The 19,253-nt window shown below is 38.9% G+C and overlaps 1 protein-coding gene across 1 annotated transcript in view; it reads right to left on the bottom strand.

Moving 5' to 3' along the window:
- The window catches only part of SHC3 (SHC adaptor protein 3), a 151,559-nt gene that overhangs the window by 110,798 nt on the left and 21,508 nt on the right, over window positions 1-19,253 (bottom strand). The gene's annotated exons all lie outside the window — the stretch shown is intronic.

Here is a 19,253-nt window from a genome sequence, read left to right as displayed (position 1 = left end):
CACTAGCTGGGGCTGAGGGCAAGTATGTAGGAAGGTCAGTCATGTGAGTAGGGTGTAAGTGAAGCAAGTATTGGTCAAGCAGGGAATGCACAGAGGACCAAAGAACAGCCATCTTGGGTTGCCCCATCATACACCACCTCTGCCCCCACCATGGTAGTATGTGAAATGTGAACACTTGGCCAACCACAGAGCCATGGAAATAACATCAGCAACAACATCATAAAATCACATGAACACACCTACCACAGTTGCTGATTATGTGTATGCAGACATCCCCACCATGACAGGGCTTTGTGGATACCGTGACCAAAGTCACAGAGCTTTGGGAATAGAGAGCCAATGATGAGGTTATGGGAAGACTACCACCAACGAAACCATTGAGTTATGTGACTACCACAACCAACACCACATGTTGTATAAATACCATAACCAACATCCAACATCAGCTGAATATCATCAGCACCACACTATCGCAGTTATGTGAATATCATGGCCACCACAGCAGAGTTATGTGAAGACCACCTGCACCCACATCACAGAGTAACCAATAACATGACCAACATTGCAGAGTTAGATGACTACTATCACCTTGATCATTGCAGAGTCATGTGAATACCTCCAACAACAACTTTGCAGAATTATTTGAATAACACAGCCAACTCTGCAGGGTTATACGAATGTGACTACAACCAATGTCACAGATCCTTGTGAATACCATCACCACCACTAACGCAAAGCCACGTGAATTCCCTGACAAATGTAGCTGAGTAACATGCAGACTAACTTCTCAGAGTTATATGATTAGCACCACAACCTTCACAGATAGGTCAATACCTCCACTGTTGTCACAGTTATATAAAGACCATGACCAACTTCAGGGAATTATATGATGACCACCACCACCACGTTTGCAGTGCTACGTGAACACCACCACCACCATCGCCGAGTTGAGTTACCCTCCCAAGGGGCTGTAGCAATTTGTCCTCTCAGCACCACTGTCTAAGAAAGCGTATTTATCTGTCCTTCATAACAGTGGACAGCAACAGTCTTTTGAACCCTTGCCTCTCATGGGCAAAGATTTCTTTTTTTAGTTTTGTTTTAATTTGAATCTCTTTGATATCTAATAAGATTATGTAGTTTTTTCATTTGTTTATTGGCTATTTGCACTTCTTTTTCTGTTAATTGACTATTCATATCTTTGGCCCAATTTTCTATTAAGTTCTTTATCTTTTTCTTATAGATTAATGTGATATTAATCTCCCATTCAGTCATTTTTCTTTTGATGGTCAGTTTCTACATTTTACCTAAAAGAATTGTTACTGTAGAAATATGGTAATAATTACTGTGATCACATGTCTATCCTTTTCTGTATGGCTTTGGAATGCCCTGTCTTACTTAAGGAGGTCTTGTGTCCCTAGATTCTTATTATATTCTCCCAAATTTTATTTTAACAATATTTATCATTTATTTATCTATATGTTCACTTTAATGTTTTTCATTTATCGTTTTTATCGATTTGGTATTTTTCTATACAGGCTATGTCATGAATTATAATACTAGCCTCCAAATGGACTACTACTTATATCAGTAGCACTGATTTAATAATTCATCCATGTCTTCCTGGATTGATGTGCCAATTTTGTGGTATATCAAAGTCCTATTTCTGTATGAACTTTTACCTAAACTCTATTCTATGTCATTTGTCAATTTCTGTGTCTCTTGTATATATTTTTCCTTGAGAACTTTAAGATCATTTTGTCAAGTTCTCCTGCCTTCAAGAACTATTTGGATTACGATCAAAATTTCATATATTACCTTGAAGAGAATTACATTTATTATTAATTTTTTGTATCCATAAACATGAGAGTTGTTTCCATTTCAGATATTACTTATCACCTTTAATAAGACTATCTGATTTTATTATATATATATATATCCTACACTTTTCTTCTTCAGTGTATTCCAAGGCATTATTTTCTAAGTTTTGGTAACCACAGGGAATGAGAGTTTGATTTTTCCATCCCATGTCTACCTGGTTTTTACTACATAGAAAATTCAATCAGTGGGCTCCAGAGATGTACAAAACTGAATTGTGAAAGCCTGGGCAATGGAGCCTAGAAAACCTCCCAGAACTGAAGACAACCTCCTAACGCCAAAGAGATTAAAATACAAAAGAGAGTGTACATTCATGGAATTTAGATGCAGAAGTCCCTGCATCAGCCTCACAGGAATTCCAGGAAAAGAAAGAAAAAAAAGTAGAGGGAAAGAAATATTTAAAAACAAAGAGAGTAAAATTTATAGTGTTGTAGGGAGGCTACAAGGCTCAAGAAGAAATATGAAGAAAGATCCACTTTTTTCATATTTCAGTACAAAAGGACTAAGAGAGAAACATCCTGAAAACATTCCATGAGGGGGAAAGAAAATAGGTTACTTACAAAGAAAGTTCTCTTTCAGCATCAAATACATGAAAACAAACAACATCAGAAGACTGAAAAAGAGAAGTACTAAGCCAAGAATCTTATATCCATCCAAACTACCATTCAAGTGGGAGGGCAAAGCAAAGACTCAGAAAGTTAACCACCTACAGATGCTCTCTGAAAGAATTATTCCAGGAAAACAGGAATACAAAAAACAGAAGGATGTGGGCTACGAGAAACAATGATATGAAAAGAATTAAAAAAAATTACAGGTACACCTTATGCCTTAATAATTATTGATGCATAACTCCAAATATTTTTTTACAATGACAGGGAGCTAAAATCTCAGAAGACCTCAACATGGCTGGTAGGGGACAGATAAAAAAGAGTGGTTGAAGAGGATGAGAGAAGCTTGCTAAAGGCAGTTGTGTTTTGTGAAAGTAGGGCCAGAACTAATTCTAGGTAGCAGTAGAAAAATGTAAAAAATTGTGTAAAAAATTGTAAGCCACTATAAAAATAAGAATGAAATGATCAACTTCCAAACTAAATAGCCCCAACAGCAAAAAGAAGGAAAAAAATTAAAATGCACAAATGAAAGGGAAAGAAAAAACATTAAACAAAACATCAGTGATAGGTCCAAACACCTCACTGGTCACAAGAATCATGAATGGATGAAACCCACTAATTAAAGGTCAAAGACTTTCACACTGATTAAAAATATGTGTGTACTGATGAACCCAGTGGCAGGGCAGGAATAAAGACACAGACGTAGAGAATGGACTTGAGGACATGGGATGGAAAGGGAAGCTGGGATGAAGTGAGAGAGCAGCACTGACATATATACACGACCAAGTGTAAAATGGATGGCTAGCGGTAAGCTGCTGCATAGCACAGGGAGATCAGCTCGGTGCTTTGTGACCACCTAGAGGGGTGGGATAGTGAGGGTGGGAGGGAGGCTCAAGAGGGAGGGGATATGGGGATATGTGTATACATATAGCTGATTCACTTTGTTGTAGAGCAGAAACTAGCACAAAACATTGTAAAGTAGTTATACTCTCAATAAAGATATAAAAAGGATATATGTGTATTAAATAAACTGACAAAGAAAATACTAAGAAGATAAAACAGATTCAAATCAGGCAAATGCTAACAAAAGAAAGCAGGGAAATAATATCCCATTTACAATCAAAAGAAACAAGAGACATGAAATAAAGAAGAAATTTGTGAGATTAAGTTGAAAAAAAACTTTAATGAAGGATGAGTAAATTTTTTAAAACCTGCTTATATGGAAAGACATACCATGATTTCTGGATTGGATGATTTAATACTAAAAACATGCCAATCCTCCTCCAAATTCATCTATAATTTCACTGTGATGCCAGTTAAAGTCCCAACGGGACTTTACCCCCAGAACGAGAAAAATTAATTCCAAAACTTATATCATAAAGGAGCATCCTTAAGAACACAAAGAAATTTCTGAAGAAAATAAAAATGAAAAGTAACTGGTGAAAATTATGTGATATTGACATGGGAATAGACAAATCATGCAAGAGACTAGAATGGGGCTGAGAAGAAAAAGGTATACAGATCTGTGGGTGTCACTAAAGAAAAGATAAGCCAGTCAGCAAGTGTGAGGATTTGACTAGCTGTACATTAGGAAAAGATCTATCTAGACAGCCCTGCCCACAGCTGTCGTGTATGGTGTATGAAAGGCACGCCCTCTCCAAAATGCTCACCTAACCCCATGCACAAAAATAATCACAAAAGGATTAAAGAGCTAAAGCTAAGAAATAAAATTATTGAAACGTTACAAGAAATAGAAAATTATATTTCTATCAAAAGACCTAAAACTCAAAGGCCATAAGTGAGCTCATGAAAATTAATCATTTGTGAAGAAAAAGACAAACGATATAAACAGTATGAAAAGGCAAGTGAAAGACTGAGAAAAATCCAAAACAGACCAAAAAATTAAGCCCATCAACTTAATAGACAAAATGTGGGCAAAGGATACAAACAGAAGATTCACAGAGGAAGAAAGACAATTGGCCAGCATGCATCTGTAAAGACGAGTGCCCAGATGGATGGATCAGAGAAATTAAAATAACACCAGAAAGAGATACAATTTTTCACCCAGCAGAATAGTGAGTTGGGTGAGGAAGCAGGAAAATGGGCCCTGTCACACATTCTTGTAACACACGTAATTTGGTGAAAACTTTTTGGAAGACTATTTGGGTATCCATGGATATGGAAAATGTGCTTGCCTTTTACCCAGTAATGTTATTTGTAGGTCTCTATTCATGCATAAGTGCATGAAATTGTACATGCAAAATATTCATTACTTCATTGCCTCTAAAGAGTGAAAATTTGAACCCCCTCCTCAAATGTTGATCAATAAATGTATAGTTAAACACTTAGGGCACATCCAAACTGTGGTTCCAAAGGCAGCCATTTTTTTAATGATTTAAGCTTAGTCTCAAAAAAACACTGTTACTTCCTCCACATTTTACTGGTTAAAGCAAGTCACAGTGTCAGCTCAGATTCAAGGAGAGGGGACCACTTAAGGGTGTGAACAAAAGGATGCTTGGTTCACTGGGTCCACCTTTGAAGACGTAAGGGCACAGAGAGGAGACAAAGATGGTGCAGATACTGCTGGGAAGCACAGTGGGAAGGAGGAATGATTAGGAAGAAGTATTATCCCTGAATACTTCTACATTATTTAGACATTTTATAACAAAAACATGTTCATTTATTAATCATACAATTACAAAATGAGGAAAAAATAAAAAAATTTTCCACCAAAAGGAAAAGACCATGCTTAATAAAATTGGACCTCCAAGCTATGATGTAGAATTGATCACAAAGTGATCAAGGTCATCTGGTATCTCAAATTACAAGGGATCTGGAACAGCCCGCCTGAATCTTCTGGAGAGCTACCTTGTTCTGATAATGCAGTGGAAAGTGAAGTGGTTAGTGAAAACAGCCACACCTCTCGGGTAGGCTATTCCTATCATGGGCGTCTTTGAATTCCATCCCCCAGGCTCAGCAATTGGTCAAGGGTGGGTGTGTGATCCCAGGCAGGCCAAGTCACAGACCTGGGAGTTTTGGTGGAATTGCCTGGACTGTCTACTCTCTAGGAGTCACAAGCTCCAACACAGCTTCTGAGAGCTGAAATGATCAACAGTTAACAGTAAGTGTTCCTCAGTCCCCATACCTTTCTGGCCAGAGGAGGTTAGAAGAATTTATGAATAATTAACCCTGGTGATTTCTAGCTTCAGTGCCTATCAGAGGCCCCTTTCAAATTTCATTTGGAATTATGGTAAGCCCAGGCTTGTTATTTACAAGCATGGCCCATAAATGGGGATGTTGTCCATCTAGACCTGAAGAAAAGTCTATTATATCTTCAATATTTTGTTAGCCTACTGAGTAATTTGCCTTTTAGGCTTCTGGTACTGAGCAAAGAAGCATCTCTTAAATGACTGTAAAATGCTTAAGTAATCATTAAATCATAGTTATTAATAAGATAAGCATTTGTTTACTAACAACAGGTAACAAGACCCTACATCATTCATGACACAATTAATAAACACTTATCTGCACCTGTAGAGAGAATTTGAACAGGTATTGTGCCTTTGAAGACCTTACAGTTTCTGGTCATCCTTTGACAGCTACACCATGGGGCAGCAAAAGAAATGTGCCAGAGCCAGGATGAAAGACAAATTGCTAGGAAATTGAAGGAGAGACCACGAAGCACTGTCCATATGAACTGTTCATCTGAGGCAGTGACTCTCTATGTGTGGTCCCCTGTCCAGTAGCAGCATCTGGGAACTTGTTAGAAATGCAGGTTCCTAACTTACTGCAAGCTCTCTATGGATTCTGATGTCCACTTAGGTCTGAGATTTATCTGTATACAGACTGATCTAACTTTCTGAACTTTCTTTATCTGATCAGTGTTGTATGCAGGCTATGTAAGTTCAAATCTTGTTTTTTCCATTTAATAGTTGAAGGCTTAGGGGTTTTTTTTGTTTGTTTGTTTGTTTGTTTTTGCGGTACGCAGGCCTCTCACCATTGTGGCCTCTCCCGTTGCGGAGCACAGGCTCCGGACGCGCAGGCTCAGCAGCCATGGCTCACGGGCCCAGCCGCTCCGCGGCATGTGGGATCTTCCCAGACCGGGGCACGAACCCGCGTCCCCTGCATCGGCAGGCGGACTCTCAACCACTGCACCACCAGGGAAACCCAACGCTTAGTTTTTTGAAATAAATCTCCCAGAGCCTTGCTTTCCTTAAACAAGAACGGTGATGTCAATATCTATGTCCTGAATTTGCCATGAGTATAAAACTCACCTGTAAAGTATTTCACATAACTCCTGGCACACATGTGGCTCAAGATACCAGTAATATTATTTGTACACTTCAGGCCAGGTTCCTAGGGTACCTTCATACACGGGGCTGAGGGCTCAGCTACAGTTCATACTTAGCTAAAAATGGTATATGTTTCAGTGTGTTTTATTATTTTCAAACTCCAGCTAACCTTGAGGGTCCCAGAACTTTGTGGCTTTTGGCTCCTGTTTTCTGCAATAAGCCCTGGACACAGCCCTCAGGTAGGGCCTCCGAACATCCCAAATCTTAGGAAACCGAAAGCATAACATTGGTAAATGGACTTTGTGAAAACCCAAGTTCACAATATTAAAATAAAGTATTTCCAATTGTGTCGGAAGGATTTCTTCAGGAAACAGAGGAATATGGGCAAACTGCACTATTATTAGCAATAATAACTTAAGAGCTCAGAATAAAATCAGCTTTCTGGATGAGAAACATTAAAAGCAAAAACATCTAGGGTTGGAGACAGAGTTCCTATAACAGAAATAAGTGTCACCGATAGAATAAGCTGAGCCAGCTTGTTCAAGAATTCAAAGAAAATTTTTTAAAAAGGAATTCAAAGAAATAATGGGGTGTGTGGGCAAGAATCCAGAGCCATCAGAAAAAGAACTAAAACTTACAAAGATCCTGAAAGAAAACTCAATTCATTCGGGACAGGAGGAAAATAAGGGAAAATGTGCCTTCAATACGTAAGAAAAGAGTGGTAACCGCCGATAGCACTAAGACAAAAGGCATTATTTTGTAAAAGAGGGTCTTGATAAAGACGTTTCTTGGCAACTGTGTGCCTGAGCCAGCTACAAATGAACGGAAAGGGCAGGAAGCCAAAAATGAGTTGGGAAAGATTAGTCACAGGGCTGTCACCCTCCACGGGTTCTGATGGCTGTCGCCTTACCCGGAGAGCCAGGAGCTGCCATCTCAGAGGTCTACAGAGACCTGGAGACCCAGAGCCTCGGCCGTGAGTGTCTAAGGACAAGGGGGACATCGGAATTGTCCTAGCAGGTGTGTTTTTCCCTGCCCCACTAGGAGTTTTAGGGAGTGAAGGGGTCTGGGAGATGGGGACACATTTGGGGGCCAGAATGGCAAAACTTCCCCATGGGATGCAGGAATTTAAGGACTGAGGGACCGGGTCCTAGAACAACAGAAGACTGGACTCGCAGGAGGGCTGAGAGGCCAGGGGAGGTGTGTAGTGCTCACTGAAACCTGCCACTCTGAACCGACAACTCCCAGGCCCCGAAATTTATCCCACTCTTGCTGGTTGCTTGGGCCCTCCGGAACCTGAGGGGCAGAGCCTCTTGCATGGTTAGTTAGAGTGTAGTGTGCTTCACAAACTGGCAGGCAATATTCAGATTACAAATACACTCCTCACTCTTCGGGGAGAGGGAGATACCACTGTGCCCACCCTCAGGGCATTGAGAAACACCCAGACTTTCAAAGCTGTGCCCACCCTTCTTGGGCCTTCAGGGGCAGCTGGGGTTGTTTCCTGAGCCCTAGTGCTTGTTCTTCAGGACCATGGGCAGATCTGAATTTTCACCATGAGGATCCATCTGCAAAGGACGGTATTTAAAGAAAGATAAAGTCTAGCTTGAAATTCCATGAACCTGAGTAATAGAAGGGTAAACCATAAAAAAAAAAAAAAAAAAAAAAAAAAAAAAAAAAGTCTGCAAATGTTAAAATAAAAGGCAGGGCAATATTGTCTTTTTTAAAAATAATAATAATCTAGATAAATGCCTTCTTTTTCCTCATATTTTCTCTGCCTAATCAAACACACATCCATATTTCTCTCTCTCTCTCTCTCTCTCTCTCTGTGTGTGTGTGTGTGTGTGTGTTTATACTAATAAAGGATATGACACGATACACACCTGGCATGCCACAGGGAGTATGCTGAGGGAGAGAAGTGGCCTCGTACTTTGATGTTATGTCAAGGATGGATGGATTTTCACGTGTGTGTGTGTGTGTGTAACAAGTGCAAAAAGAGTAGATGCATTAACCTTATAATAAAAACATTTTTAATCTGTACACCCACACAGAAAATAATTTTTCTATACGTATAAAGAGGCTCTTTTCTTTTTTTTTTTTCTTTTTTTTTTTTTTTTTTTTGCGGTACGCGGGCCTCTCACTGCTGTGGCCTCTCCCGCCGCAGAGCACAGGCTCTGGACGTGCAGGCCCAGCGGCCACGGCTCACGGGCCCAGCCGCTCCGTGGCACGTGGGATCCTCCCGGACCGGGGCACGAACCCGCGCCCCCTGCATCGGCAGGCAGACTGCCAACCACTGCATCACCAGGGAGAGGCTCTGTTCTTTTGCTCCAGAAACTTCATTGCTGAAATTATAAGGAATGGGTCTTAATGATCCTCACTCCTAAAAAAGCTTCATACACAAAGATGCTTTATCAACTATTATTTACTACAAGAACAACAAAGACACAAACTAAACACTCCTCAGGAGATGAGAGTCAGTGTGGTGAAGCTATTGGATGGACTGTGTCATCATCACATATTTATGAAGACTGTATAAATACTGGGAAAAGAACGCAACATAGTCAATTTTTAGAAACTATATAGTATGATAATAACCAGGTCTTTCAAAAGCTACATATAAAAAATGGAAGTAATTATACCCAAATGTTAATCATTAAGAGCAAACATTTATTAAGCACTCACTGTGTGCCACACACGGTGCTGACCATTTTGAGTGGTGATTCCTGCAAGAGCCCCACAGAACAGGTGCTATCACTAGCTCCATTGTACAATGTGGAAACGGAGGCAGAGTATGAGGAGGGAATCTCCAGGACATACCCAGGTGACCACCAAACACGTGAAGATATATTCAACTTCATTGGCACTCAAAGCTATGCAGTGCAAACCGTACCAAGAAATTGAAAATTGGCAAAAATTGAAAAGTTTAATGACATTAGTGTTGGTGGAAGGGAGATGAAACAGTGCTTATTTACTGTTGGTGGGACCATAACTGGTACAAGCATTTCAGAGAATGCCTCAGAAATTTAGATGTGCACTCTTCTCTTTGGATCCAAAACTTCTCTCGTGGAAAATTACTCGAGGGAGATTCTCACACATTTTAAGAGCGGACATGTGCAAAGATTTTTACTGTGTGATTGTATTAGAAAGAAATTAAATCATGGTTTATCCAAGAAGTAATTGTTTTAATGGATCTGTTTTTGAAAAAGTCCCAAGGCAAGTAAAATAATAATAATAATAGTAATAATAATAATAATAATAAAAACTTCGGGAAAGTATGATACCATTTATGTTAAAACTGAAAAAGGAAAACCCACAAAACTACATATTCCTAGTAACATGTATGTCTGCATAGATGCATGTATATGCACAGAGAAAAAGATCTGCAAGAACAGGCAGCAAACTGGTAACTGCAGTGATCACTGGGAAGGAATCTTATACCTGACTGTTGTGAAGAGGGACTTTTGCTTTTTCACTCTATGTGACATAATTTTTTTCAGCAAGAATGTACCCATGTATTACTTATGCAATTACAAATAATTACATAGCTAAAGGGCAAATGAAATAAACCATGCTTAGAGTAATGGTTCTCAAAATTGAGCATACGTTAGAAGCACCTGGGCTTGTTGAGCCCAGAGTGCTAGGCCCTCCCCATTGTAGAGTTTTTGACTCAGTAGGTCTGCATGGGGTCTGATGCTGATATCTGGTCAGAGGCCACGCTTGGAAAACCAGTCCTTAGAAAGGTGAAATGCTGATCTTACAGGGTCACAGAAGAGCCAAGATTTGAACCCAGATCACGTCATATCGGACCCTAACTCTTGATCTCAATCACCTGCTGCCTAGGGATATCTTTATGTTGTGGGATTAAAGGGGATTTGTTTTTTGACCATTTTTTAAAATATATATTTTAAATATACTTATTGGGTTTTTAAATATAATATCAATCATCCTGAAAATCCATAAACAATACTTTCTATATTTTCCAAAGTTCATAAGTATTCATTGCTTTGGTAATTTTTTAAAAATTACATAACAAGCTCCCTTTGTCTCAGTGAAGCATCTGACAGAGATAGGGACTTCCTGGTGTGAACCTGAGCTGAGCTCCGAACAGGACTTAGCTCTCTGGGGTGGGAGACGAGCTCTCACTCCATTTATGATGGGCACGCAGAGCTGGCAACACATATCCTTTCCCTAATAGAAGGGCATCACCCCAAAATACAAATAGGCTTAACTAAGCCAAGGAAATTAAGAAGGAAGTGCATTCATATTATGAATGAGAATTTTTTTCCTGTTTAAAAATTGATAAAAGTTCTGGATGATGTTAGCTGCCTGCAGGCACACTGCAGCCTCCCCCTTCCACTCAAATCCCCAGTACTGGCGGAAGAGCTATAAAGAATAGGTGAATCCCTAATTACAATGGAAAGCAGAAGAAGGGGCACATCAGTGGACCAAACACTGTGTGCACAGCCGAGGACTGACACAGGAGCAATGATAAGCACAGACAGCATCAAGAGGATGTTGCCAAGAGAATGCCTTGTTCAGGCTTCATCCTGGTTCTTGAGCTAACTGCTTACAGGGGGACTCTGATTACAATGACTGACTTAGAGTAGTCAAGACCACACCTAGAGATGGGCACAGTTCCTGAAATCCATTGCTGCTACATATGTGGAAAGAGCAAATGGAGACTGAGGAATCAACCACACTAAACGCCAACGGTATACAAGTACAAAGACTGGGGATGAGGAAAAGAAAATTTAAAAGACATTGAAGATAGATTCAGACATTTCAACACCCATCAATATAAGATGCAGGCATCAGAATACAGAGAAGTAATAGAGAAGACCCAATTTCTCCCTTGAAATGTTCCAACAAGTACTAAGCAAGATTAAAAGAACAGGGAATTCCCTGGTGGTCCAGTGGTTAGGACTCTACGCTTCCACTGCAGGGGACATGTTCGATCCCTGGTCAGGGAACTAAGATCCCGCAAGCCACACAGTGCAGCCCCCCACAAAAAAAAAAATGACTAAAAGAACAAATGAACAAAAACTCCCAAGTCTTGGTGTAATGTCAGAACGAAGATAAAGAAGAAATTCTAGAAAGTTTGGGAGTTGGAGATGAACATTCAATTACTTAAAAAAGAATTAGACACAAAAATGTGAAGGTAGTTAATGCCTTCTGAACTGTGCACTTAAAATGGTAAATTTTCTGTTTGTATATTTTAACACAGTTTAAAATACATACATACTGAATACATAGATAAAAGAATGAGCAGATGGACAGCAGACCTCTCATCCACAACTTCAGATACAAAAAGACAATGGAGCAACATCTTCAAAATTCTGAAGGAAGATAATTTTTAAACCTAGAATTCAACACCCAGCTAAACTACACTGTGGAGGGGGACAGGTAGAGAACATTCTCAGATGCACATACATTCAGAAAGTTTACTGCACAGAAACTCTCTTGAAAGAATTACTTGAGGTTGTACTCAGCAAGAATTAAAATAAATCCTAGAAAAAGAAATGGGAAATAGGATGCAATATTTAATATTATCAATGAAATTAACTATTAAGTCTAAACATCTATGGCTGCATCTTAATATAATAATAATCTGGAACTAAAGTTCTATGTAGGCATGGAAGGTAGAAGGAGCATAGCAGAGGGAGGATGGCAATGAAGAGAAATGAAAAGTGGTGAGGCTCTTGTCTCCTTTGGACTAGAATACTGACTAACTTCAGATACTAAAGCTAGTATTAGAAAATACCAGTTTAAACTGTGCATTATATTTTAAGGTAACTTCAAGGGGAAAATACACAAATGAAAGGTGATCGGTTTCATTAGTCATCAGGTAACTGCTCATTGAACCACAATGCACACACTACACACCCACCCTAGTGGTAAAGTGGAAAATATAATATCAAGAGTGGGGGAGGATGTGGAGCAACAGGAACTCTTTCACTGCTGGAAGGAGTGTAAATTAGGGCAAACACTTGGGAAAACTGTTTGGCGTTTTCTTCTGAAACTGAATATGTGCATACCCTGTGATCCAGCAATTCCACTCCAAGAGAAATAAATCCATCTGCCACCAAAAGAAATGTATGAAAATATTCAGAGTAGCACTATTCATAAGAGTCCCAAACTGAAGGAAAACCAAATATCCATCAATGGTGTAATGAATAAATAAATAGTAATATATTCACAAAATATAGTGATTGATGGTACAGCAATGAGAATTGGAAGAACCTCAACTATATGCAAAAGCTTATCTCTGTAATTGACAAAGAAGACTCTTCAACCACGTCATTCGTTCTCTAAATGTTGGCAGAGCCCCCACTCTGTGCCAGAACTAGTCTAAGCAGATGGTAGGATACCAGCGAACAGGATAGGTGAGGTCGTGCACTGACTGAGGGTCCATTCGAGTCAGGAAAGTAGGTAATAAATATAAATAAATAATTGTTCTATCCTTCACCTGCCTTTTGGGCTTCATGCACTAACTCCACACCCATACTCCTAACCAAACCAAATTTTCCATCACTACCTTCTCCACCCCACCTTCTCACACCTCCCGTGTCCATATATGCAATGAACTGCTGCCTGCAATCCCTTCTTTCCTCCCCTCCCTTCCACTTCCCCTTCTCAGATCCCCTCCAATCCTTAACGATCCACATCAAATATCAGACACCCAGAAAGTGCCCCTCCCCCCTCAAGTAATAACATCCCTTATTGTATGAGAGCGCTATTTGTGTTCTGCTGCCATGGACCTCTTTGCCTGTTTGCATGATGCCTTTTCACCATTTTATCACGGCACAAGGCTTTGCACAGAAAATGTAACAAAGTTACGCTGTCAAAATTAAAAATGAAGAAAAGTTAAACCTTTAGGGCTCTTTGTCATTGCCATGCCATCCCTCCCTATCAATTCCCTCACATCCCAGGATGCCTCCAAAATGTCGAGTTAGTGCCCTGCATCATTGTCCCCTAAACTAGTGCAGGCTCCAGCACCCATTTACACATTTTGTCACCCAGAAGAAGCTGCAGGGTTGTGTCTCTATTCCTCTTTGCATTCCTAATGCCTCACCTGGAATGGGTACAAAATAAATGTTTGGTGAATGTATTCACTAAAGGCTAACGAAGTTAAAGATGCTTTCAACATCCCTCCAGTAATCAGAACTAGAAAGCTTATAACACTTCATTTGATAATGCAGAAATCTCATGAATCACAATTTTTTCATTAACTTTTCATTTCACTTATTAGCACCAATTTACAATGGTTTGTGATATGTAATGTACTTGAACATTCTCTGATTGTGTTTCCCTGAAATTATTCTGGAATGTAGATATTTGACTGTTAAATAAGCCTTTTCACTTAGCTATATTAATCCAAGTGAATGTCTGAGACTGTATTTTAAGTTAAAGAACAATACGAAAAAACAAGGTGGGGGACGGGAATGCTGATCCTAGCAAAGGAAGAGAGGAGTAAAAAGCACAATAAATATTTGTGACAATATTCTGTAATTATTTCAAAATAAAAAGTTTTTAAAAAATATTCAGGAATGGAAAAAAGCAGACTATAATACTATTGCTATAAATTTCAACATTTTCTCCAGTTTACCTAGGTGTCAATTTTTCCCCATCTAGAGCAGTATCCTGGAAATGGATACAGGTAACATTCAATTGGGATTACAGGTGCATTTCCTAAAAGACCAGCAAATTGATAGTTTTCCAATTGAATCACATACTTAGTTTCCCAATGACTAATTACAATTTTTAAATGAATATATATTCTATGAGTTAGCCACCTAATCTCTAAGTCTGTATGTTAACTGGCATGTGTTCTTTTAAGCCGAGTACGCCATAATGACACAATTCAACATGAATTTAATGCTTCTATGTGCCAAGTGCTACGATATAAAAATGAACAAGAAAAACCACTGACCTCAAATTTCACTCCTCTGTCTTCCGTTCTTTTAAAAGCATAAGAAGACAGTTCTAAGAAAGGCACATATCACTTTTGCTGGCTGGCGAATGACAAAGCCTTGTGAAGCTTTGCGTATTTCTGCATTCAGCTCGATAGACAAGAGTGGACTTTGGATTCATACTGCCCTAGGTTACAGACCCACCTCGTGGTTGTGTGAACTGCAGCAAACCACTGAGACTTTCTGAGTCTCTTTTTCCTCATCTGTAAAATGGGATTATTGTGAGAAATACACGAGACAGCATGGACTTTAAACAAATGGCATTAAGCCAGTCACAATGAGTGAAAGCTACCTATACTATATTCAGAACACTGACTATTCATCCACAACACACTCCTGTGATAAGCATTTCAATTGGCTTTTCATAAAACTTGTACCGATTTATACATCAGCTCATGGTGTCTGAGAGTACCTTTCCCCTCCCTCTTTGCCAACTCTGCAGGATGTGATTTATTTTCATTTTACTATTTACCTGAAAATCATAATTTTTACAACGAACTTCATTGCCTCGGAAATGAGATTTTATTTACATTTTAATGCCTAGTCTCTTTCACCTAATCTAAGGAAATAATGAGGGGCCCATCAGAAAAGGCATGGCCCCTCCACACCCCGCTCCTGAGACCTTTCACGCTGTGCCCTGTTATCTAAAACACTTTCTTCCTTTCTTCACCTAGATGACTGCTCTGACATTCAGACTTCACATGCTTGATGAAGTCAAGTCCCCTCTTCCCTCTGGCTCATTTTATTTAACATACCCACATTTTTAGCAATTCTGTTTGATTGAGATATAATTCATCTGCTATAAAAAGTCATCCTTTGAACATGTACAATTGTCAGTTTTAGTATATTCACAATATTGTACAATCTTCCCCACTATTTAACTCCAGAACATTCTTGTCACCCCCAAAATAAACCTGGGTAGAGACTCATTAGCAGTCTCCACCCTCTCTCCACCCTAGCTCCTGGCAACCACTAATCTACTTTTTATTTCTACAGAATGGCCAATTCTGGACATTCTATATAAATGGAATTATAAATATGTGCCCTTTTGTGTCTGGCTTCTTTCACTCAGCATGTTTTCAAGTCTCATCCATGTTACAGCACATGTTGGTGTTTCATTCCTTCTCCTAGGTGAATACTATTCCATTGTATCCATTCAGCAGCTGATGGACACTTGGGTTATTTCCACTTTGGGGCTATTATAAAGAAAGCTGCCATGAACATTCATGTAAGTTTTCATGTGAACATATGCTTTCAGTTCTCTTGGATGTATACGTAGGAGTGGAATTGCTGGGTCATGTGGTAACTCTATGTTTAACATTCTGAAGAACCACCAAAACTTTTTCCAAAGCAGGTGTAGCATTTTACATTCCCATCAGCAACATATGAGTTCCAATTCCTCCACATCTTCACCAACAGCACTCGATATTGTTTGTCTTTTTAATTTCAGCTATCCTAGTGGGTGTGAAGTGATATCTTATTGTGGTTTTGATTTGCATTTCCCTAATGACTAAAGATGTTGAGCATCTTTTCATGTGATTACTGGCCATCTGTATGTCTTTTTTGGAGAAATGTCTGTTCAAATCCTTTGCTCATTTTTTAAATTGGGTTATTTTTGTCTTTAATGTTGAATTATAATAATTCCTTATATATTCTGGATGTCAGTCCCTTATCAGACATATGAGTTGCAAATATTTTCTCCCATTCTCTGGTTGTCTTTTCACTTTCTTGACAGCGTCCTTTGAAGCTCAAAAATTTCCATTTTAATGAAGTTCAATTTATCTATTTTTCTTCTGTTGTTTGTGCTTTTGGTATCATAGCTGAAAAATGATTGCCTAATCCATGATCACAAAGATCTACTCCTATGTGTTTTCTAAGAGTTTTGTGGTTTTAGTTCTTAAAGTCTTTGATCCAGCATGAGTTTATTTTTATATATGATGTGGGAAGGGGTCCAACTTCATTCTTTCGCATGTGGATATCTAGTTGTCTTAGCACCATCTGCTGAAAAGACAATTCCCCATTGAACAGTGTTGGAACCTATGTCAAAAATAAATTGACCATAAATGTATGGATTTATTTCTGGACTCCCAATTCTATTCCATTGATCTATATATCTATACTTAGGCCAGTATCATATTGTCTTGAAAACAGAAAATGTGAGTCCTCTAACTTTTTTCTTCTTTATCAAGATTATTTTGGCTCTTCTGGGCATGGCTGCATTTTAAATTATTTGATTAGTTTTTAAATTGTCTTTATTTGATTAGCTTATTTCATTTGTTTCTGACTTCCTAACCAGAATGTAAGCTCTATGAGGCAAAAGACCACATCTGGTTTTTTTTTATCCCCAATTTGTACCCTCTGCAACTGTACAGGGCCTGAGTATAAACTCAGTGCGATTTACTGAGTAAATGAATGAATGATTGAATACCCAAGCTTTTATAGTGATAAATATTGGAAATAGCCTAAATATTAAAAAATAAGAAAATGTTTAATTAAGTTATAATGCTTTAATGGGATAGAATATTATTCAATCATTAAAAACAATGTCTTCTAGGGAATTCCCTGGCCATCCAGCGGTTAGGACTCCCTTTCACTGCCAAGGGCCTAGGTTCAATCCCTGGTTGGGGAACTAAGATCCCACAAACCACACAGTGGAGCCAAAAAAAAAAGTCTTCTAATAATATTGAATAATTTGGAGAATCATTGAACCTGATCTCAATTTTGCATAAGTAAAAATAAAGGCTAAAAAACATCATGGAAATCTTAATAGCAGTTACTATGAAAATTGTGATTACAGGTAAGTTTAATTTTCTTTATTCTTTTCTCTAGTTTCTACTTTTTCTGCAGTTAGCATGTATCACTTTCACAAGAGAAAGCTAAACATTATTAACTAGAAGTATCCATATTTAGTAAGGTTGTGTACAGACTTTGGGTTTTGCAATAATGGTCAGTGAATCTCTTTTTAGGATTTTGTTGTTAGTGGCACCAACCCCTAGTGACTTGAATGGCTTCAGGTTCTATGGAGAACTGGCACATGGGATGAACTGTTCTCCAGGAAATCTGAGTTAAATATATGGGGCATAAAGTACACTATAAACGAGCTCCTGCTTGAGTCTCATCTCTGACTTGGTGAATCATCACTCAGCAACCTGTGAGAACCCAAAGGCCCAGGGCAGGCTGTGAACTTCACCTCTTTCACCCAAATCCCCAAATCCCCATTGGGTGACCCCAATGGTGAGCACATGTAAGGGCTACTATACCCACTATCAAATAGAGTTCAAATGTCATCAATTTATAGAATGTGTGGCAACTGGTTTTTTGTTTGTTTGTTTGTTTTTTAAATTTTCTTATTTGGCTGTGTAGGGTGTTAGCTGCGGCACTTGGGATCTTCACTGCAGCATTCGGGATCTTTCGTCGCGGTGCGCAGGCTCTTCATTATGGCGTGCGGGCTTCTCTAGTTGCGGCGCGTGGGCTCTAGAGAGTTGAGCTCAGTAGTTACAGTGCGTGGGCTTAGTTGCCCCACGGCATGTGGGATCTTAGTTCCCTGACCAGGGATTGAACTCGCATCCCCTGCATTGGAAGGCGGAGTCTTAACCACTGGAGCACCAGAGAAGTTCCTGTGTGGGGACTTTAAATTCAAGCAAAATTCTGTTCCAGAAATTTTAGGTTTGAAAAATCCTTTAGAACTACTGAAGTTAGCTCTGGCCCAACTATCTTAGCAAGTCGATCACAAACCCTTGTGTTCAAGAGCTACTTCTCTACAAATAACAAATGTTGGAGACAGTGTGGAGAAAAGGGAACAGTACTCTACACTGTTGATGGGAATGTAAAATGGTGCAGCCACTGTGGAAAACAGTATGGAGGTTCCTTTAAAAACTAAAAATAGAGTTGCCATATAATCCAGCAATCCCACTCATGGCATATATACAGAGAAAACTGTTAATTCAAAAAGACACATGCACCCCAATGTTCATAGCAGCACTATTTATAAGCCAAGACATGGAAGTAACCTAAATGTCTGTCGACAGATGAATGGGTAAAGAAGAGGTGGTAAATGTATATCTATGTATAGATATAATGGAAAATTACTCAGCCATAAAAAAGGATGAAACAATGCCATTTGCAGCAACATGGATGGACCTAGAGATTATCATACTAGGTGAAGTAAATCGGAACGAAAAGGACAAATACCGTATGACATCATTTATATGTAGAATCTAAAATATGACACAAATGGACTTACTTATAAAACAGAAACAGACTCACAGACATAGAAAACAAACGTATGGTTATCAAAGGGGAAAGGGAGTGGTGGAGGGATAAATTAGGAGTTTGGGATTAGCAGATACCAACTATTATATACAAAATAGATAAACAACAAAGTCCTATTGGATAGCACAAGGAACTATATTCAATATCCTATAATAAACCATACTGGAAAATAATATATGATATATATATATATCACTTTGCTGTACACCAGAAACTAACATTTAAATCAGCTATATTTCAAT

Source organism: Mesoplodon mirus (assembly GCF_964341445.2).
Source record: "Mesoplodon mirus genome assembly, chromosome: 1".
NCBI classification, from domain to species: domain Eukaryota; kingdom Metazoa; phylum Chordata; class Mammalia; order Artiodactyla; family Ziphiidae; genus Mesoplodon; species Mesoplodon mirus.
This window is presented reverse-complemented; position numbering and strand designations above follow the sequence as displayed.